The following is a 23,043-nucleotide window of genomic DNA, read 5'->3' as shown; positions in this document are numbered from 1 at the left end:
TGGAAAGGGCATTGGTTCCAGTTATGGGTTCAGGACATGATAGTGACTTAGGGGTATTTCAGTGTGGTATCATGTAAGGGGCAAGGCAGTGATGTCGAAAAGTATTTGAGTGGGTCAGTTATAGGGTCAGGGATTTGTGGTGAGGGGAATTGTGGGCGTGGTATGTGTCAGGGAGCGTTGGTGAGTGAGGGGTATTTCAGAGTTACTATATGCTGTGTTGATAGATGGGCGAAATATATATCAGTGGGTGGGTGTAGTATATAGATATTTATATCAGAAGATAATCTTAATTTTTCAAAGATCATTTGGGCACTAGGAGGCACTGTTGTAATTAAGCCAATGGAGGATATTTCATTTTACCTCAAGATGCAAAATGGCAGCATCCACTCAGGTTTCTACTGATTCTTTGCAACGATAGAGTAGAAACCTATGGGACCCTCCCCTGCCTTTTTGTTTTTCGTTTTCTATAGAGGGGGGGTGCCCAAAGCATATTTTTGCATCTGGGCTCACCACTCACTAGTTCTGTGACTGTGAGACGCTATTCAGGAGGCTGGAGCCACTCGAAGAAGAGCTTTGCAGGGCTGCATCACAAATACACCAATCCCTGGCAGGTAAGTTTGCTGGAGCTGGCAGGGAGGGGAGGGGTGTGAGGGGTGGGGGGGTTCTGTGCTGTAAGGGAAGAGCGGGCATATATATATATATATATATATATATATATATAACTATTGATGATAATAAAGGTTCCAAACAGAGGAGTAAAGATACCCAATGGAAAGAAACAGGCAGCACTCCACAGATGTTATTAAAAAATCAAGTACATTGTACATACATAGCCGACGTTTCAAGGCCGCGCCGGACCGTTTCTTCATGGTTCTGTACAGGGGCATGAATGAGGAATGAAGATATATTGCTATAGATTGTATGATGGAGGGGGGCCCCAAACCGGTATCTTGCCTAGGGCCCAATGAGGTCTAAATCCGGCTCTGCCGCTCGCTATAGCTGTGGGTGGTCACCCACAGCTATGCGAGTGGGCAGGAGGCCGTTCAAAAAAAAAAATAGCCCGGCCCTGATTCAGAGCGAGCGCTCTGTCAGAGCGTCCGGCTCTCAATCAGGGCCTCAGTACTAAGAACAATGATAGTCAAAATAATCCTGATAAACTCTACAAGTAACATGGAGTATAATTGAGGTTCTTAGTACATGTTTTGGGCAAAATTCTGTCAGTTTATCCAGGACTTACATATAATAGTGCCCATTCTAATATGTAGAAAGCAATGTAGGAACCTGTGCTGATTAAAAACACCTAAAGGCAGATGGGAGGGGTGCTAAATAATACCAAGCAGAAGAAGTCTCAGCCTTCAAGTGTACAATATATACACAAATATAGAGGAAAAGGGGAGGGGGCTTGGACTGCACACCCTAATTTTAAACATAAGAGGTGCTACCATGCTGATATTTGTAGTACAATGCAGGGAACAAAGAATGCAGGTGCACACTCAGGGCCTGATTCAGCAAGGAACGCAACTGCGAATGCAATAGTGATTATGTATGCAGTTCAACTGCGATAGTATGCTAATCCATTGCGATCGCAATGCCACCGCTGCACTACACAAGGACACCCACTTTACTTAGCACACATCCATAATGTTTAGTAGGACTGCGAAACCATCGGTACAATTGAGTACCATCGCAGCCTCATGCACACTTGTACAAGCCCTGACCTTACTCAGAAATTGCTAACTTCCACGCACACTATCAGGCCTCAGGCTGCATAGGACATCGCAGTGGATAATTTATGCACGTCCCTGCAACGCTGTTGAAACGCACAGGCACATCTGCATTCACCCGACCCCCCGTCACCACCCACAAATGGCACTTCCTGTCAATCACTCTACGTTGGGTCTGCGTAGTCACTGCGATCACAATGGTTAATTTGCGTGCGCATACTGCGATGCATGCGCAGTACGCAACAATTAGCTGACTGAAAGCTAATTAGCTACTGCATTCCTTGCTGAACCAGGCCCTCAGTACTAAGAACAATGATAGTCAAAATAATCCTGATAAAGTCTACGATTAACATGGAGTATAAGTGAGGTTCTTAGTACATGTTTGGCCAGATATGTTTGCCCATCCCCCGCATCAAGATAAACCCTATCAAATGGGTCCCTAATATCCCTAATACTAACACATCTGATGAGGTTCACCTTGACGTGGTAGATGGGCACATTGCATCTGCTGGCATTGCAAGTTTCTCCTTGCACCCTGTAGAGGTGTGAGAGAAAACTTGCCATGTCAGTACTACCATAACTAGCTGATGTACTACAATAGGGAGGACTTTACAAGCAAATACAACATCAATAATATCTACCAGGTTATATAGTACACACACACACACACACACACACACACACACACACACACACACACACACACACACACACCCGCCCCCCCCCCCCTACACACCTTCTTATTAGCCACATATGTTTTTTTTGATCAAATAACCAATATAACAAAACCAGATAACCCCCAGTGGCCTCAGACAGCCCTCCTCCCCCCAAACAGTCAGCCTGTGGTCCCAATACTATTTGCAGTTCTGCCAGCAGCCAAGGTTTTTGCCTCACCCTCCCAGCACCCATTACAAGTGTAAGAAGTCACACAACACAAGCAGAATGAATGAAGGACTCACCTTGGGGCCCCAGCCTCCCTCCACCTGCTGGCTGCATGCTGGCAGCACCTTGCTGGGTAGAGTCCCTCTACCTCAGGGCTACAATCGTGGGAAAGGTTACTGAGCACCAGCATCTTGCTCTGGTAGTCAACGGCCACCACCTCCCTTTGAAGCTGCTTCTCTTGAGTCCTGGCAGGGCAGGCATGAGACCAGAAACTCAGGAGTCGGAGCCAACGCTGAAATATTTCCCCATGTTATGAAACTCCTGCACTATTACATAAGACCCCTTGAGTCCCTCTATGGAGGGTCTTGGGCCTATAACAACCACCGGCTGTTCCCTTAGTGTTAGACACACACACTGGTACTTAGAATAGGTGGCCACCAAGTTTTATATCTCCGAACAGTAGGCACTTATGCAACAGACAGTATTGTGTACTATTACTTGCATTCTACTTATGGTAAAAAATGATGCTGCACTTCAAGAATTGCATTACACTACATCATGTTCATATCCTTTGTCTGCATATTATACCTTTGCTACTACCTGTTCCAGTGTACAAAACTAGTGTCAGTACTTCAGTTAACTGTGTCCTTGCCATATCACTGTTGTTGATACACTACTACTCCAGTTATTACCTAGTTATCTGTCTGTTGCATAAGCCCCTACTGTTCGAAGGTATAACACCTGGTGGCCACTTAACTACTGGTATGTGCATTTAACACTAAGGGAACAGCAGGTGGTTGTTATAGCCACAAGACCCTCCATAGAGGTACTCTAGGGGTCTTATGTAATAGTGTAGGAGTTTCATAACATTATCAATGGCCTTTTTTATTGGAACTGAATGCCTTTTTACAGCACTAAAAGCCAAGCAGCACTTATGAATTGCAGCTGCTGGGCTGCAGGTATCAGCAAAAAAGCCAGGACCAGAAGGCACTACAACTGCAAAGAGCCCTCGTAGCCTAGCAACCACTGGGACCACCAAAAAATGCAGCTTGTGTGACATGGAATTCCGGTCGCCTAGCCATGACCGGGACACACGATGAAGGAGAGTCGTGATGGTAGCGCGTAACACCCTGGAGCAGGTGGAGACACGTGACATGCTTCAATGCTTGCTTTACTGGCTGCCCCTGGCCGGCACTAGTCATGTGGTGTTGCGTGGAGGCGGTAATAGAGTGTGCACTGCAAACAATGACTGGATGGCTGGGAGGTAGGCTAATGATTCTCTCTGCATGCTGGGTGTGTCGGCAGCCCCACAGTAGTAGAACTGTACTGGACCAAGGGGCAGATGGCACCCTGCCCCCCAGGACCGGTGCAAGATGTCTGGGCACCTAGGCAAAATTTCATCAAACGCCCCTGCTCCCTCCAATTCATACTATGCCACACATTAGTGTCACCAATTTATAATATGCCATACAGCAGTGTCCCAAATTCAAAAAATATGCCCAACTAATATGCCACACAGCAAAGCCCCAAAATCATACTGTGCCTCATAATACTGCCCCAAGTCATAATATGTTATACATTTTTGCCACAAATTCATTATATGCCACACAGCTGTATCCCCAATTCATAATTATGCTACACATCAATGCCTCCAATACATAATATGCCATACATTTGTTCCCCAATACATATGCCACACAGCTGTGCACCAAATGTATTGTATGCCACATAACCATGAATTATGCTACACAATGCCCTTAATATATATGCCATACAGCTGTGCCTCAATACATTATGCCATATATCCATGCCCCAATATATATTTACACCACACATCCATGCCCCAATATATGTCAGCACCCATTAACCCCCCACGCACACACATACACCTCACCCTGCCAGCACACATTAAACACATACACACAAATACACTAACCCTGTTAGTACTCATTCAAACCACCACCACCCCCACACACACTAAGGCCCTGATTCAGAGCCGGACGCTCTGACAGAGCGCTCGCTCTGAATCTGGGCCGTCCTTCTTAATTTTTAGAGCAGCCTCCTGGTCACTCAAAGCTTTAGCGAGCGGCCAGGAAGATGGTCGCGATGGTCAAGACCATCGTGACCATCGGGCTTGCGACGAGACCCTTGTGGTAGGGTCTCGTTGCCGCATGCCCTGGAGTGCTTTCTGCTCTATCAGAGCCGAGAGCACTCCCACTGACATCACTTGTGATGTCAGTGGGGCCGGCTCCAGACGGTAGGCGTTCCCATGGGAACGCCTCCGTCTGGGCAGCCACGCCCCCAGAACGCCCACCAAAGGGGGCGTGCTGTCACTCACCATCAACAGCACGCCCCCATTGTTGCAAGAACCGGAGCGACGGATTGCCCGTCGCTATCCGGGTCTCGCGCATGCGCACGACGGAGCCGGCTGGACCAACATCGACCCGCTTGCGAGCGCTCAGCACTCGCGAGCGGGTCTGAATCAGGCCCTAAGCCTGTCTGCACTCATTAACACAAACACACAAGCCCCCCACTACCTACACACACCTGCATCAGCCTTGGTCATCAGTAGTCCCAGCCGGGACTGAAAGAGACATCCTTCATCTTTTTTGTGTGGACTCAGCGGTGCCCTCCAGTGGCTGGTGTCACTAGGCAGCTGCCTAATGGTAGCACCAGGCCCTGCTGCCCCCCAGCCCGCCCCTGAGTCCCGATGAACTTAGTGATGGCTTTGTTGTATGTGGTCTAAAATTTGTCTTCTTCAGCATTACATAGTCATAATATACAGTATTTGTGGAGCTAAATAAAATAATTCAATCTGTTGTGCCTTAATTGGACTGATCTGGTTCTTTGATGATGATGCTAAATGACTGGACTGCAATGCAAAAATAGAGTCCTGCTCTTCTGACCAAGGGCCTTATTCAGCTATGGACGGAATTGCAAAGCTGCTCGCAAGCTGATATGGTAATGCAGCAGGAGGCATCACGCCTTCTGCTGCATTAGGTATCCGAGCTGCCTTGTACAACACAGCATCGGATACTCTGCGGAATATCGGCCGGCTAAAGTAACCCATAGGGTCATGCAGCTGGCTGCCACAGATGAGAGGAAGAAGTCAAGAAATCTCGGTCAGCCAATGGAGATCCCGGCTTCTTCCCTCTCCCCAATGGCAGCGAGATGCCTCCGTTTCGAGAAACGGAGGCCATCGCCGCCCCCTCCCCGCCGAAAAATGGCAGGAGACTTTCAATCACTGCCAGTCTGCTACCAGTCTACATGCGGGATCGCAGACCCGTTCTGCACATGAGCAGAACTGGCCATGCGCCTGCGCAGATCCCGATTACCGGGAATCTGCGTTCAGGCCCCAAGGTGAATAAGGCCCCAAGTATGCAGTAATGAAGACTTTAGTTAAACGTCACTATAGCTGATTAAATCCTATCCAACGAGGTTCATTTATAATCATGCATGTTTGTGTACAGAGGCCCTGATTCAGCGAGCGGGTCTGAATCAGGCCCAGAGTCCACTTGGTTTGCTCTTCTCTGATTGCAAAATTTCCTTACAGCACCCTTTTTCTTAGAGCTTGTTTTGCTCTTCGATTTTCAGATCCCCCTGTCACGGACAAGAAAGATTACCCAATCAAGGGAATTCAGGCGCTAATGGGTGTCGTTGTTCTAATGCAGCTACTATAGAAACTTTAGTAGTCACCCCCAGTATACAACATATAAAAATAAATAAACACAAAATAGCAGTGCTAGGTAACAATGGATAGTACATCAGTCTAATCACAAACAGATGGAAATTGAGTCAAACCGAAATTTAATATAAGGAAATAATAAATTGACAATAACATTAAATATTATACATACAGTCTAGACTGTTGGCAATTAAAATGGTATCCACTAAAAAGCTTCCAGAACCCTAAAATGGAAGAGCAGTTGTGAAATAGATTAAAAAGTTGCATAAACTTGTTGTGACAGATCAGAGCCAGTAAGTGATTCCCCTTGGCTGGTACTACACTAGCATCAGGGCTGCAATAGCACAGATCCCTAAATCCTGATGTTGTGAGGGCAGGACTGAATATAATACTCTCAATGAATATTCTACCACTCTGCCCGTCATACCATACACCTCACTACTGCCACCACCCATGATAATTACAAAGGGCCACAGGTACCCAAACACTCTATCACAAGTGTGCAGGCTTGGTGACATAGATTACCATGCAGTTAGCTGGTCTCCCCCAGCATCTAGTAATAAATAACAGTTATAGCGTAACCTTTCAGATCTAATAGCGTCTTTAAAGACTGGGTTCTGGAACATATATGAAATACACTTCTAAAGGAACAATTTATGTACCAAAGAAAGAACAATGCTTACATAGGGTTGCTATTTTTCCACAAAGAAAAAATACACGGGACACATTCGCAGGGATTACACTGACGCTGTCAACCCGAAAAGCACCCTATTACACAAGCCCGATACTATGGCAATTACAATGCTGTTAAAGGCAAAATACAGGCTGTACATAGATTTTGGTCATGTTTGGAGATGTAAAGCACATTTAAAGTTTAAGTTTATCCTGACTGTATGCATGTTCAGGGGCAGAACTATGGGAGACAATGGAGGCGCCCGCTGCCAGGCGCCAGCACTGAAGGGACACCTCCATTGCCCCCAATATATTCACCCCAATTAGGGCTGTAAATATGTACTCGAAGTGTACCGTCATGGCAGCCCAATACGTGGCAACTCTTCCCGGCACCTGAGAAGCTACCATATCCATATACTAGTGTAGACCATCAGATGCCACTTCCACATATCTATAGCTTGTCCTGTTTTTTTAGGGGGCAACAAATTATAACTTGCCTCCGGGCATCTGGGATGACTTACGCCGCTGTGCATGTTCATTAAAAAAATATGTCCACTGAAAATTAAAAATATATTTTTATATGCTCACACTACTATGATGTAGATGATGATATTCCTGGAGTCGTACCCTCTTTCATTTTGTTTTTGAAAGTAGGAGTATTAGCAAGAGACCAACTTGAAATAAAAAAAAAGAATATTTAAAATTAAATATAACAATAGCCACAGTGCACTGAACAAATATAACGACAATAACAGGGCACTGAATTAATATAATTATCAGTAGGCTAACAGGGCACTGACTGAATAAATATAACAGCCACACAAGGCACTGAACTAATATATACAGTATAATGACAGCCACAGGGCACTGACTGAATTATTATAATGACAGCCACTGGGCACTGACTGACTGAAATAATATATAATTATCAGAAGTATAACACTAAGAGGACACTGTCTCAGTGTGACTGAGTGCAGAACAGAGACAGAGTGACTTGAAAATGTAGACAAGTCACTAGCTATTTGTTGAGCGGAGGCTGAGTCTGGGAAGGAGCGATCCTTCCAGACCAATGTCTAGACAAACCGAATGCCCGCACGACGGACAGAAAGTAAGATAAAGAAGTCCGACCACATTTGATGTCATGATGTCATAACTGGCGGCCAACCACCGGGAAGCGTCAGTACGCTTGACGCAGCACCTGACTATGGCCTAACTATTGTCTTACTGCCCTGACTGTCTTACTGTCTGACTGTCGACACGGCCACGGAGAATCATATACAGACTGTGTATGATTCTCTGCAGCCGCCCTCCCTTGTCCAAATCCAGGACATTTGGGCATCTCGAAAACTATTTTCCGGACTCTGGGATGCATGCAAGAAATCCGGTATGATCCTGGTAAATCCGGGGCGTATAGCATCCCTATGCTTACAGAAATGATATAAAGAAAAATGGTTACAGGTTACATAGACAAATGAGTTGCACTTTTTAAATAAAAAAGAAAAACTTACATAATATAAACATGCAGTCTATTATGGCTGGGGGCACAGCTGGTAAGTTAAGGTGCAGTTTCTCAGTTAGATTAATTCCCAAAGTCTGACATAAAACAAAACATTCCCATACTTTTTTTTCTTTTTTTAACTTTTTCTTTATTGAAGCATGAAAACACAAGTCAAAAATACAATATAAAAAAATAGTGGACCAGATATAACAAAAATATATAACAAAAGGAGCGGCATTATCTAAGCCACAAACCAATATATTACTAAGCAAAAATAAATAAGATGGTTTCTCCAAAACCATACGTCCCATTCGTTCCCAAATCACACCCGACCTGCGTACAGACCTCTGGTATATTTCTATGATTTTAGGAAGTCCTAGCTGTCATAAAAATATAAATTTTACATCAAAATAGGTGACAGCTGTTTGTTCATCCACTCCCCTTCACACACACACACACACACACACACACACACACACACACACACACACACACACACACACACACACACACACACACACACTGTTTTAGGAAACAGGCAGTCATCCTCATGTCAATTATATGCAAAAGTCTTTGTTTACCTAAGTCCTGTCCAGGATTCCAAAATTGAATGTACACTTTAATGAAACTACACTAGAACCCTTCTGGTTTCCTGCGTGTGATTTACATGCTAATGAAAAAAAACTTTTATGAGCTCTACAGGATACATACAAACAAAAAGCATTCAGATTACATGTCCTTAATGACCTTACATTAGCAAAAAACAGTTCATGTATATACAGTGATCAATTGGGCAATCATTAAAATATTATTAATGGAAAAAATATTCCTGCCTACAATGCCCTAACATGCCTATAATCTCTCTACAGAGAGGGTATGGCCAGCCACCAGAGATGCTTGGCTAACCAATAGGCAAATCCGGTTGTTGTTTCTTTAGAAAGAAGCCAAGCACCCATGTTGATCAGTGGTACTACTCCACCAGGTAACTGACCATATAATTGAGTAACAATGAATGATTTGAGGTCTGGAACCTGACACCTACAGTAGAGGGGTGGGCCCTCAGGCAGTAAGGCCCACTGGGGTTTGACCCTGTACCCCTGTGGGCCACTCCAACCCTGCCCATGTTACTTTAAGGATACAACAGATCAAGTTCAGATAACTAGTGGTAATAGGTGACAGTACAAGAAAGGACCAAAACGCCCGTCAAAGGACATGATGCCAAACAAATGTCAGGGTGACCAGATATCAAGCAGAATCAAGGGATAGACAGAGGTCAAATTTAGACAGTGAGCTGAGCTCATTCAGGATGTAGGTAATGGAGCCTGAAATTCAGCATTGATTTTTTAAAAGCAGTAGGCGCAAAGCGACTAGTGCAATAATAACAAGAGACAGAAGCAATGGCGAAGACACAAATGCAAGAGACAACACCTCACACAGCAAGAAGGTGACAATGACACAGCATTTCCAGGAGATAGAGGCGCTAATTCAAAGCCGGACGCTCTTTGTGAGCGCTCGCTCTGAATCTGGGCGGACTGTTTTTTTTTTCAATCCGGCCTCCTGGCCGCCCGCTAAGCTGTGGGAACCAGCCACAGCTTTTGCAAGTGGCCAGGTGATGGTCGCGATGGTCAAGACCATCGCGACCACCGGGGCTTGGGACGAGACCCTTGTGGTAGGGTCTCGTCTGCCGCACTGATCGGCCATCGACCCACTTGCGAGCGCATAGCGCTTGCGAGCAGGTCTGAATCAGGCCCAGAGTTTCTTGTGAACAAAGGGTGAATGGCATGTCAGCATTACATCAAGTAGGACCCACAGACTACAACCAAACTGCCACAAATGCTGGAAGAATTTTCCTCTTCATTTGCTTATTTTTCCCCTAAGCAAACCAACAATTGACATTATATTAATTTCTCATAGAAAACTAAAAGCTTGCGCTTATACTTATTTATCATTCAGAAAAGTTTTAAATGTACTTGTCTTCCTGCTGCAGGGGCGGATTGGGCCGCCGGGAAACCGGGACACTTCCCGCTGGGCCGGTTCAGAAGTGCCCTGGCCCCCCCTCCGACAAGGGTCCAGGGATGCCGTGTGACTGTTTTTGGCACTTTTGGCCCGATCCGCGGGCTGAGAAGAGGCAGGGAGCGAGCAGTTTCCGTGGGCAGGCTAGCTTTATCCTTCTCCTGCAATCAGCAGTATTGCCGATTGGAGCAGAGGCGGAGCAGGGCTGCGGTTTTGTCATGCTGACTGCCAACAAGTCTGACCTGCACTCACTGTCTGTGACAGTGCGGCTCCACTTCTTAGCTGGGGATGAGTCTGACACTAAAATAACCGAGGCTTGCATAGAACAGAGGGCATATAAAACTCTTGACAGGGATGGATGGGGTTAATAATGTGAAAGGAGTGGTAATTTAGGATTGACAGTTGCTAAGTTAAAGGGATAGGTTGTTTGTCGTTAAGGGGGGAGTGGTTACTGGGCTTATGGGTAATGTTTGTAGGTTAGTCAGCCTCTTTGATTCTGATCTGCAAGCAGGGAAGTCATATTCAGAGCTGTTAGATATTGCATATTGTCTTTCTTTTTATTCTCTAATTTCTTATCTTTCTTTTTTCTCTCTCTCTTTTCTTTGATTCTGATCTGCAGGCTGCATGGTCACACTCAGGTTGTAGTTCTACATTTCTTTATACTCTTTTCTTTCTAACTCTGTCCCTAACCTCTCTCTATTTCTTCTTTCTGTATTCTAACTTCACTTATTTCTCTATGTGTGATAAGGAATAAATAGCTCCATGAGCAAGGTCTTTGCCTAACATGTAATAGGGCCCAGGTTCATGTACAGGTCAGGACAGTAACATGTAATAGGGCCCAGCGTCATGTACAGGTCAGGACAGTAACATGTAATAGGGCCCAGGCTCATGTACAGGTCAGGACAGTAACATGTAATAGGGCCCAGGTTCATGTACAGGTCAGGACAGTAACATGTAATAGGGCCCAGGTTCATGTACAGGTCAGGACAGTAACATGTAATAGGGCCCAGGCTCATGTACAGGTCAGGACAGTAACATGTAATAGGGCCCAGCGTCATGTACAGGTCAGGACAGTAACATGTAATAGGGCCCAGGCTCATGTACAGGTCAGGACAGTAACATGTAATAGGGCCCAGGCTCATGTACAGGTCAGGACAGGATTCTCCCTTCCTCCCTCATGGCTCCTCCTGTCTCTCATATTCCTCTGAGTCTTCCTATGTCTCATGCTAACGTCACTTATTTCTCTCTGTGCTACATGACAAGCTCTTTGCTATCAGCTCCCCTTCCCATAGCTGTGTTAAAAGGCTAAAGATGATAAAAATAGTGGTTATTATATATTAGCAGCCAGCAGAATTGCTGTCTCCTCCCTCTGTGGTGTCAGGGGCTCCTGGATTGTTGTGTCCATTAGACATCTTCCTCTCTCCCTATATCTCACTGCAATATTCTGGTGGTGCAGTGTACATTACACTGCTTTATTATATAGAGTGACTGGGGTTTGAATCACAGTATGGGATTCTGAGAATATTCATCTCCGCCTGTCTGTCTAATGCAGCCAGATTTGGGGTGATGTTTGAATTGCCCTTCCCCCAGCCCCCTTACTTATGGCCCTCTCTGTCCCTTATGGGCGACCGCGGCTGTCCCCCCGGTGATCGGGTGGGGCGTGTGCGGTTTCTCCTATGTCCCCTCAGCGTCCGCTGTGTGCACGCCGCTGCTATTGGCACAGGTGCCAGCCGCAGACTCCGGCGGTGCCCTCTCCCTTTCCCCTGGCTGTGTCCTGCTATTTAGCATAGGTGAGCGCTGTCTATATGCCTCGTGGCAATTGGTAATTACTGTGTATTTATTAGTACATCCTTTCTGGTATTAATTAGGTACATGGGTACGCCTGTAGTAAGTTATGGATCAGTAAGCCAACAATATAATAAATTAAACATAACGGTAGGGAGGCAGTGGTCTTCATATCTGGTTGCAGTCTAAGAACCGTTCTCCAGCGCTCATGTCAGCCGCAGTTCCTGGGCTGGACTGTTAGGAATCTGTAATTACAGTGCTAGGAGGTTCCCTCGCTGCTCTGTCAGGAGTCGGCGGTCTTATACTCGCTTGTTGTGAGGGCTCATTTCATACATAACCCACGACTACAAGGACGTGGCATATCTCGTTTCTCGGCCATGTGCCATTTTCCTCAGAAGCTTACCAACCCACCTCCGCACAGCTTTTATTTGGTCTACTCACAGTCGGCTGGTCATTGTCAACAAACCAGTTTTAATTAATCTAGGCATAAAAACAGTTTTATTAATCAATAATATTGTTAGAGCACTAATTTCATAAATGAATGCAGTGATTATATACAAGTTAAATGCGTTGTAGCACATGTTATCATAAGCCAGCATGTCAGATACCGCGGTGCGTTTTGGCCCTTTGTTTTGCGGTTCTTCTGCACGGTTCATTATTAGATTTATTGCGTTATAGATTTTTGTCATATGACACTCATTCATGCACATTGTTGATATGTCGAAAATTATACGTCAGTGTGCACAATAAGATATATTTATTTAATATTAAAACAAGCAAATTAATTATTTCAATATAAATAAGACCAGATCGTCCATCAATCTCATTTATTACAAATACCATTCCTGTTTAGTCATGCCCATAGATAAGAAAATAAGTGCGGCAGAGAAACGTGGATAAGAAAGATATGTATAATGGAGTATTCATAAGTTAATCTATCACAAATGTGTTCTTGCGCAATTTTCCTAATATCACGCTAATATATACATTCTATGTCCAAAATGTACTAATTTACATTACATGGGTTTCCGTGAGTTGGGGAATGTCTTGGGACCCTATGACCACATAGGGACCTGAAGTGTCTCCGCTCCCTCTTTCACCGCGTGCCCAAGGTGGAGTCAGTTTGTGAATGGTATCACAGGCTCATAGCAAAAATCAAGTATTGGTCACCTATCACCTCTTCTGTTATTCTTCACTTGTTTACTCACTTTCTCTGTTATAAGTTTTTGTCATAAGCGTAAATGTATAGGAATTTCACGTTTCGGGGCGTCAATTTTCTTTTGTCCATATGATTTCCCCTTATGCTTTCTGTAGCTGAATTGTATTGATCCACGTACAGTCATTTATGCTCTTCACCTGTAGCTGGTGATCGTGCATACTGGACCACTTAGTGTCTGGGTTTATTTTCTTTTGTCTATATAATTTTTCCCTGGTATTTTCGGTAGTTGTATTGTATTTATTCCGTTTGGTTTGTTTTGGCCCTTTCCCTATAGCCGGCGCTCGCGGTTTGGTTTTTTCCTTACCCATGAATGGGTGTTTTTTCCATACCGGTTTAATTTGAGGGCTGTGTCTAATACATGGTGTGGTCATACATAAGGTACGTTCATGCGATAGCTGCTGGCATGATTGAATGTATCACCTCAGTGGTCCAGTTCCTACTCAAACGTGGGTTCTGGCCTTTGGGAATATTTGTTTATATGTTACATTTTTGTGTGAAAATTTTTTATATTCCAAATATTGTGCATAGGAGTTAGGCGAGCTACACATTTCTGCATTGAAGTCTCATCCCTATTCCAATCGAGTCCTAATCAGATATATTTTTATCTTATTTTACATACAGGTACAGGTTTGACACGAGTCCACCCCCACATGCAACGCTCTTCAAAATACAAAATATCTCATACGTACCCCCCCTTTTATTTACAAATATATGTTCATAGAAGTTAGGGAGCTCCACAACTTACATTGCATTCTCAACCCCATTCATATATACCTAATCATAGTTATATATAGCTTACAAGTTTGACCCGAGTCCACCACCCCCACATACAATGCACTTCAAGGCAAGCTTACATAGGGAAACAAGTTTGACCCGAGTCCACCACCCCCACATACAATGCTCTTCTTATACACAGCCCTCTGTAATTTTGGAACATGCCTACGGCTTGGGTTTCCCCGGGTCGTGGGTTGTGATCTCCTAATGGCTTGGTGATGCCTGGTCAGTGTTTATGTGGGTTTGCCAATATCGGGGAATACTGCATTCCTCGATTCAGGAGCCATCGCTGCACAGCTTGTGTCAGTGGGGGTGCTTTGAGGCCCCTGCTGTTATAACAGTCGGGGGGCTCTGTTTACAACAAGGGTGGGCATTGTTTGCTCCCCCAGTATCCGCCATGTCGGCGTGCTGGGTCCACTCATACAGCAGTTAGGTTTCATTGGTGTCCTGTTTTCTCTTTACACTGCTGCGCCTGCGCATACGGTGCATTGCCTGAATGCAAGGGACCATGGAGTTCGATACTGCCCCTGTTTTTCTTTTATTTCAGACATTGATGTGGCCGGATCCCCTCCTACCGCCACCCCAGGGATCGATTTGTCGCTTCTGTTGTCAGGGATGGAGTCGTCAGCACAGATGATACCCCGTACAATCCTCAAGGCACCATGGAGAGTTTTCGCATGTCGGTCCTTGGCTCCTCAGTCCCTTGATTGCCTATCAGACTTTGTGGCAGCAGTGAGAGACTTTCTTGCAGTCTCAGCTCGGCAGGGGATACAGGCTCTATGATGATGGAAGTCCAACGACTATTTCATGTGGACTAATGATGTGTAATGTTTGTTTCTGGACTTGAGTGCTACGGCCAACTTGCCACCTTTCCGGTGGGGGTCTCGAGGGATTTTGCCCTATTTTTTGCCCTGCGTAGGACAACGTTTGGCTAATACTAATAGTTAAACTGAATGGAAACTAATAAACAATAAAAATATGAGAGTGACATTACTAACAAAATAAAAAGATCCAGCAGGTTTTTTGTAGGTTTTTACCTCGGGTCCAGTCCTCCTCCTCCCCCTTTCCCTCCCCCCCTCCTCCTTTGGTGATGTTTACTATAGTTACATGTTCCTCATCTATTCGTTTGTGTGCACTATGGGTGATTACCTGGTTTCTAGGCCCATCTAACTGGTTGGTCACTTTTATTTTTGGGCTGCACAGTCCAGTTTTTCATCCGATTCCTCTATTACGTGGGATGTTTTGTTGCTTGGTCTACAGACTGCAGCAGATTCCTTTGGGTGCCATTGTGTGTTAGTGATCTGTACCAGGCTTACTTTGCGCATGGTTAGCGGGGTTGTGATTTACAGGACCTAGAAAATGGTGGACAAATGGGTGGCTGGACACTTTTTGGGGTAGGGCGGGAATGCAATGCATCATCAACTACTCAGAGTCTAGGTTGCCCATTTTTATTTATTTTTTTCAAAGATGGGGTTAATTTCATGGAGGAGGGGAATTGTTTGTTCCTTGAGGAGCATTTTTCAGTATTGGGGGTTTTAGTGAGATAGGTAGTATGGTGGCGGGCCTGGTTCCTTAATGGGAACCATGTGTGGCGGGGAAAGATCGGCAGTCTGTAAAGCGTCCATATTGCTGCAGTAAGGGCGGTGCACACCCGTTCAATGCACGGGTTAGGCTGATTTCACCCTACTGGGGTCAGCAGCGCCTCTCATCCGGGAGGGCTAAAATCGTGCATCGGTATGGGTGTTGGATACCGTCTCACTTGCTAGAAAGGGAGAGTTGGCCCTTGCAAGTATTATATTGACAGGGTGTCTTACTTGCTTAGAAAGGGAGAGTTGGCCCTTGCAAGTAGCTCACTTACCATTGTGGGATAGTTGGCCCTGGTAAGTTGTGCACATCTTTTGTCTTTTGCCTAAGTCAAGCTGGCGCCGGTGGTTTGCCGTTCTTTCCTCTGCCACCATACTCATTATTGTAATAAATAAAGCTGACCTTTTATTTTCAAATGGCATTAACTTGGTCTGTGTCTTTATTTGGAAATAGTGTGGTTTAAGATTATGGTTACATCCATCATCTGACAATAGAGGTTTATAAAATTGCCACTTGGCTGGCTCTGCCCCCTCTTCCGTGTTAAAGGTTTTCAGTGCAGGCTAAAGGTGCCCACACATATAGCGACATTTTACACGATTTGGCCGATTTCGACGAATCGTGACGACGAATCGGGTAAAAAAAAGTACAAATCGTGAGTTTATACTCACGAGCACGATGCCGATGCGCTTCCCCGCATCTTCTGATCTGCCGTGCTGTAGGGCAGATTAGCCAACCATGAACATGATGGAAGCCGATCGTGAGGGTTTTTTTTCCTCACAATGAATCGTACGATTCACCACACAATGCGGAATTTGACTGACAGAAGCCTGGACACGCCCCATCGCCATCTTGTGCAGCATCGTGTATGGAGCAAGACAGTTGCACATTGAGGAGCCTGCACACTGGATTCTTGTTTTGGACACGTTTTGGTGAGTATTGGTACAGTTTAAATACAACCACACTGACCAGCAATATCTGCTCCCCACTGCCCACCACTGTGTGCCCCCAGGTAATAAATGCATGACCCAGCCACCGCCCGCCGTATTGAGGCGGGCGGTGGCTGGGTCATGCATTAAGGTCCCACTGCCCACCAATGTGTGCCCTCAGGTAATAAATGCATGACCCAGCCACCGCCCACCGTATTGAGGTGGGCGGTGGCTGGGTCATGCATTAAGCTCCCACTTCCCACCAATGTGTGCCCTCAGGTAATAAATGCATGACCCAGCCCCCGCCCGCCGTATTGAAGCGGCCGGTGGCTGGGTCATGCATTAAACTCCCCCACTGCCCACCAATGTGTGTAATACATCAAAAAAATAAATAAATAAACGTATTTTACAAAAAAATCACCATACATTACATTTAAAAACACACATTATTTAAAGCTGGGGGTCTTCTACCTTTCGGTCTCCAGCTGTTGTGGAACTACAGATCCCAGGATGACCTGCCATCCACCTTTGAAACTGTTTTAGGGCATCCTGGGATCTGTAGTTCTACCACAACGACAGGCCCAAAGTTGGAAAACCCATACTGTCAAACAAAGAAAAGCATTATATTACCAAGCAATAAACACATAACATTCCTGTAAAAGAAAACATGATTAGAATACCATAACAAACCTTTAAAAACCTGTAAAAAAGAAAATATGAAAACATTAAAAATGTGAACTATAACAACATTACATTTAACAAAACTATATACACAAATATTTAAATGTCCTTTTTTTTCTTATTCATAGATAATGTCCATGGATTCTGAACGTGAATTAGTTACAGGATTCATTGAAATCCTGCACTCGAAAGAGTGTCTGTGGAAGATCAGTTCTCGGAAGTACCACAATAAGTCGCACAAGTTGGCCGCACTAGAGGAACTGTTGGTGTATTCGAAAAAATACATATCTGATGCAGACCTGAAAACTGTACGGCAAAAGATTCAAAATCTCAGGACAGTGTATATCAAAGAAAAAAAGGAGGTGGATGACTCCAAAAAATCAGGAGCGACTACAGATGAAATATATACTCCTGCACTGTGGTACTACCAAATGATGTCATTCATCAGTGAACAAGAGCCTCAAAGGGAATCAATCATCTTGATGTCTGAGCGTGAGGGAGATGAGGAGGTTGCAGAAGTCTTGTGAAGTAGTGACACAGTTAAAACCAAAATCCTTAATGTTTTTATTGTTAAATCCCAAATGTCCAATTTAGTCAGTAGTTCACAGACAGTCCTCCTGCCATGGTACAGCACCTGGTCCATTGAAATAGGTCATGTACTCCTCCCTCACTTCTTTGGCACGTGCGGTGGATGTTGTTGTAGTTGGTGGTGCAGACACAGATGTCACATGTTCAATGTCCTCCAGGAGTCCTAAATCTACGGTAGTTGTATATCCTTTTCTCTCTGGTCAGGCCCCTGTGTGCAAATGGCTTCATCACATGTAATGCAAAAGCCTCGTATGCAACGAAAACATAATTTAGGCCGTGCTTTGTCTGGTCCAGTGAGGGCAGGTTGAGGGTTTTGTTGGCGAGTCTCTGGTAGAAAGCCGTCTTTTTGAAGGACCCACCATCCGAAGCACGCCCATTCTTGCCGACATCCACAAACAGAAATTCGTAGTTGGCATTCACCACTGCCATGAGAACGATGCTGAAGAATCCTTTGTAGTTGTAGTAGTATGATCCGGTGTTGGCAGGTGGGTTGATGCGGATGTATTTCCCATCGATGGCTCCTCCGCAGTTAGGGAAATTCCAACGTTGTTCAAAATCTTCCGCGATGCTGGTTCACTCCTCCACGGTGTTAGGAAACTGTAAAAATAGTAAAAAAGATGTTAAAACATGACTATAATATTTTTTATATCTTTTTTTCCCTATATAGACTCCCACCCAAGACCTTGATTTAGCATCCACACCGGACCTCAGTCTGCTCGGTGGTGATAGTGATCCGGAAAATAGCACACAAGTGGAAACTCAACTTCCACCTGGACCCTCATCTTCTCAACAACCCCAAAAAAAGAAAAAAAAAAAAGGCAGAAAGGAGAATTTTACTGAACGTGAGGACCATTTTTTACAAAACGCAGAACGGCTGCTGCAGAAACCCCCAGATGCAATAGATGATTTCACAGCTCATGTGAACAGCATATTGAGAAATCTGGATACAGATATCCAAAGAAATTTTTTAAGGTTAAACTACGACCTCTTGAGTCGCTGTATGAGCAAAAATATCTCAAATTCTACATACATTGCAGATCCAATGCTATTTCCCCCTGCCCCAAATAGGTATGTCCGCCCCCCCCCCTGCCCAGTTAGATATTACTCCCCCACCAAGCACCGCAAGCACCAGCACCACCTTATATAATGGTCTGCTGGATGCAGCAGATGAGTCGCCCCAATATACAGAGATGTAAATTTTTTCTTGCTTTTAATATCACCAAATTTTATGAATTCTAATAGGTGCTTGCTGCATGGGATAGGGTGGTGATGACGCCATTTGGACAAGGTCACTACGCACATGGCACAAGTACACATTGCTGGAAGCCGGGGCCACAATGTGTTCAAACTGGCGTCTGACCCACTCTATCACATACAGCCGGCTACCTATTGGGATTCATAAAATTTGGTGATAATGTTCTTTTGTAAAGTTGTTATAAACAAAGTATTTTGCACACAGTTTAGTGCACACTTTCAGTTGCCTGCAGGTCAGTGCACATTGTACTAAATGAAGGATATTTTTTTCTTTGTTTTAGAAAAAAAAAAAAATTTCTTTACACAAGAAAACAATGTGTGGTGTTTTTTTTTAACTTACCTTGCAATAATGGTACTGTAGCACTTTTACGATGGCTTTGCAGGTCTCCGGAATGATGACCCCCAAGGACTGAGGTGAGATGAGTGTCCCAAACTTCAGGTCTTCCAGTGACCTTCCTGTAGCCAGGTACCTTAGGGTAGCCACCAGTCTGTCTTCAGCAGGGATTGCCCTCTGCCACCTTGTGTCCTGTCTCTTGATGTGGGGGGTCACCAGATGCAGCAATTCTTGGAAGCTGGCGTCATCCATGCGTAGGTAGTTCCGATAGTCGTCCGGGTTGTTCTCCTTGATCTCCATCAGCAGGGACATGTGAGAGCGGGTATCCCTTTGTAGCAGCCACTCCTTGGTCCAGCATGCTCTCGTCCTTCTTCGCTGGGCCCTCTTCTTAATCTCCCGGACCCCAGCTTCAGCGACCAACACTCTATACTGATAGGGACGCATCAGTACAGAATTCAGGAACAGGATAGAATGCAGGTAGGTAGCACACACTTGCAGGTAGAATAAACTTTGTATAAGGCATGCCAAATACAAAGAGCACAGTAGCAATGTACAGGATTCAGCAGGAATACACCTAGCCTCATCTAGTAGCAGAGCAGAATGTACACAGAGTTTAAAGGGTTCCTGCTGTTTATACTCCCTAGATAGCCCCTCCCATTGTTATGGCCATTTACATTTCCCACCAATAGTCAAGAGCCTGTTTTATTTTTTTTTCAACTCACGATTTGTTATGGTCAATCTCATGATGCATATAATCCGATAGATCGTGAGATCGTAAGACAGATTGGGTGTCTTTTTTCCAAAATCGTGATCACGACGACAAGGGAGCTCCCGTGAAAGTTCATGAGGAAATTGGCCATAAAATCGTATCGTGAGCACATCGGTATATGTGTGGGCACCTTTAGAGAAGTGCTCCAGAACTCCTGACACTGCGTTGTTTGTGCAGGTCGAGCATACGGGACACCAAATTCCCCGGGTGCTCGTCTGACAAGACCACCCTTTTATAACTGTGACGTGCTGCTCTGGATGTGCTCAGTGTGCTGAAGTGCACTGCTGAGTCAGTGTCAGTGAGAGTATCCCCCAATGTCAATTACATTATTATTCCACCCCGAGACTCCGCCCCTTTTTCTTCTCTAAGGCTCCGCCCCATTCCTTTTTTTAACCTATCTCTATAATTTTTCTGTCCCTGAGGCCCTGCCCCATTCTCTCTCATTACCGAAGTGCCTGGCCCTCTTCTCCAGTCCTGGGCTCAGGCAAGCTGTCTCCACACAGTTAGCAGAGACAAGGGAGCCTTCAGCCAGCTGAGGTCAGTATATGGAAGGGGAAGGGTCTATTAAAGCAACTTGTAGGTGGATTGGGGGTGTATTAATATCATGGGAGCACTTTAGTGTTATCAGAGAGGTACATTGAAGTTTGTGCAGTGTGTTGTGTAGTGATATCATGTGAGAGTATTAATATTACCCCCCCCACACACACACACACCATCTAGATTGAGATATAAATATATATATATATAATATATATATATTTATTTATATCTCCTAATCTCTATAATCCTGCTCTGTGTTATACAGGTTGAGTCTCCCATATCCAAATATTCCGAAATACGGAATATTCCGAAATACGGAATATTTTTAGTATGACTGAGAAAGTGAAACCTTTGCTTTTTGATGGTTCAATGTACACAAACTTTGCCTAAAGCACAAATTATTTCAAATATTGTATAACATTACCTTCAGGCTGTGTGTATAAGGTGTATATGAAACATAAATGAATTTCATGTATGTACACAAACTTTTTTTGATGCACAAAATTATTACAAATATAGTAGAAAATGACCTGCAGGCTGTGTGTATAAGGTGTATATAAATCATAAATGCATTCTGTTCTTAGAATAGGGTCCCATTCCCAATATATTTCATTATTTTATGCAAATATTCCAAAATACGGAATATTCCGATATCCAAAATACCCCTGGTCCCAAGCATTTTGGATATGGGAGACTCAACCTGTACATGGTTATATATAACACTATCTGGATGTTACCACGGTAACAGTCTTTCCATTGTGCCATAGTTTATTATATTATGGCCTTTTTCATACACTATATATGTATTTGATATTTCTCACATGTTAATTACATGAATTAAGTCATGAATTTTGATGTCAATTCCAGTCCGATAGTATGTTGGTGATGGGTCACATGGTGTAATTTTGACGTCATCTGGAAGCGTTTGCATACTGGAAGAGACGCCGGATGACACAAGATAATTTACTGGGTGTATGGGGATATAAGGTAAGATTTTTTTTGGTGTTTTATTGTATCCCTGATGACAATGTATTACATAGAAACTTTAATGTAAAGGTAGTCTGCTGTTCATTTATTTGAAGCACCTGAGTGCAGAGCTTGATGTATACTATCATGGACTCTCTTTGTGAGGGCAGCGTAATAAGGGGTCTATTCATTAAGTCTTGGAGAGAGAAAAAGTGGAGATAAATAAAGTACCAACCAATCAACTTTACAGGCTGTGCTTGAAAAATGACAGGAGCTGATTGGTTGGTACTTTATCTCTCATCAAGGCTTAGTGAATAGACCCATAACATACCCGATTATAATCTGGAGTTCCGTGGACACAATTACACATACACACACTTACAAGCACAGGGGTCTCAAGCAAGTGTCTTGCCTAGCCTCATGTTCTCTTAATCCAGCTTTGCTGCCAGACCATCTCTGAATGAGTGACAGGAGGGTTCACAGTGGCAAAAAAAAAAAGTTGGCAGTTGAGGACATGGTATGCATTTATACTAAATATTAACAATGTCATGCTTTGTACTAGGTTCCAGAAATCACTTTGCTGGAACTTGTACTTCTAGACTAGCTATTTGCTTATAAGCGTGTTTTTATCCATAATGATACATCAACAATGGTGCACTGTACATACATACAACTTGCTTCACATTAATAAGAAGAAGATTGTAGAGGTGAATTTAGGGCCTGATTCTGAGTCGGACTCAGCTGCGTCCTTGTCTGCATCTTTTGCTGGTCGCTTGCCTGCGACTTTATGCAAAGGGACACCCATTTATAGTATCTGTAGACGATGTAATATCACCTGGTGCTTCTTTAGACGCCACCATTGATCGGTCCATGGAAACTTGCACCAGCCCTATGGTAGGTGCAGTGCCTCTATCCCAGTATAGCCTCCAATGTGATGTATGTTGAGTGTCTGTGTACACAGTCACTTTCATTGACACACCCACGACACTGATAACATGTTCATAAGAAGTACCATCTACATGCACATGAATAGCCACTTACTAGTCATGACCCAACACTGGTTTTGCCCTTCACATTGGCCATAAATAATTTTATTTGGTTCTGGGCCATCAACCCATAGCACCCAGTTTCGGAACCACTGGTATAAAG

The sequence above is a fragment of the Taudactylus pleione genome, unplaced genomic scaffold (genome assembly GCF_031769625.1).
Source record: "Taudactylus pleione unplaced genomic scaffold, aTauple2 ptg000242l, whole genome shotgun sequence".
Taxonomy (NCBI): domain Eukaryota; kingdom Metazoa; phylum Chordata; class Amphibia; order Anura; family Myobatrachidae; genus Taudactylus; species Taudactylus pleione.
The sequence above is the reverse complement of the archived record's forward strand: the minus strand, read 5'-3'. Positions refer to the sequence as shown.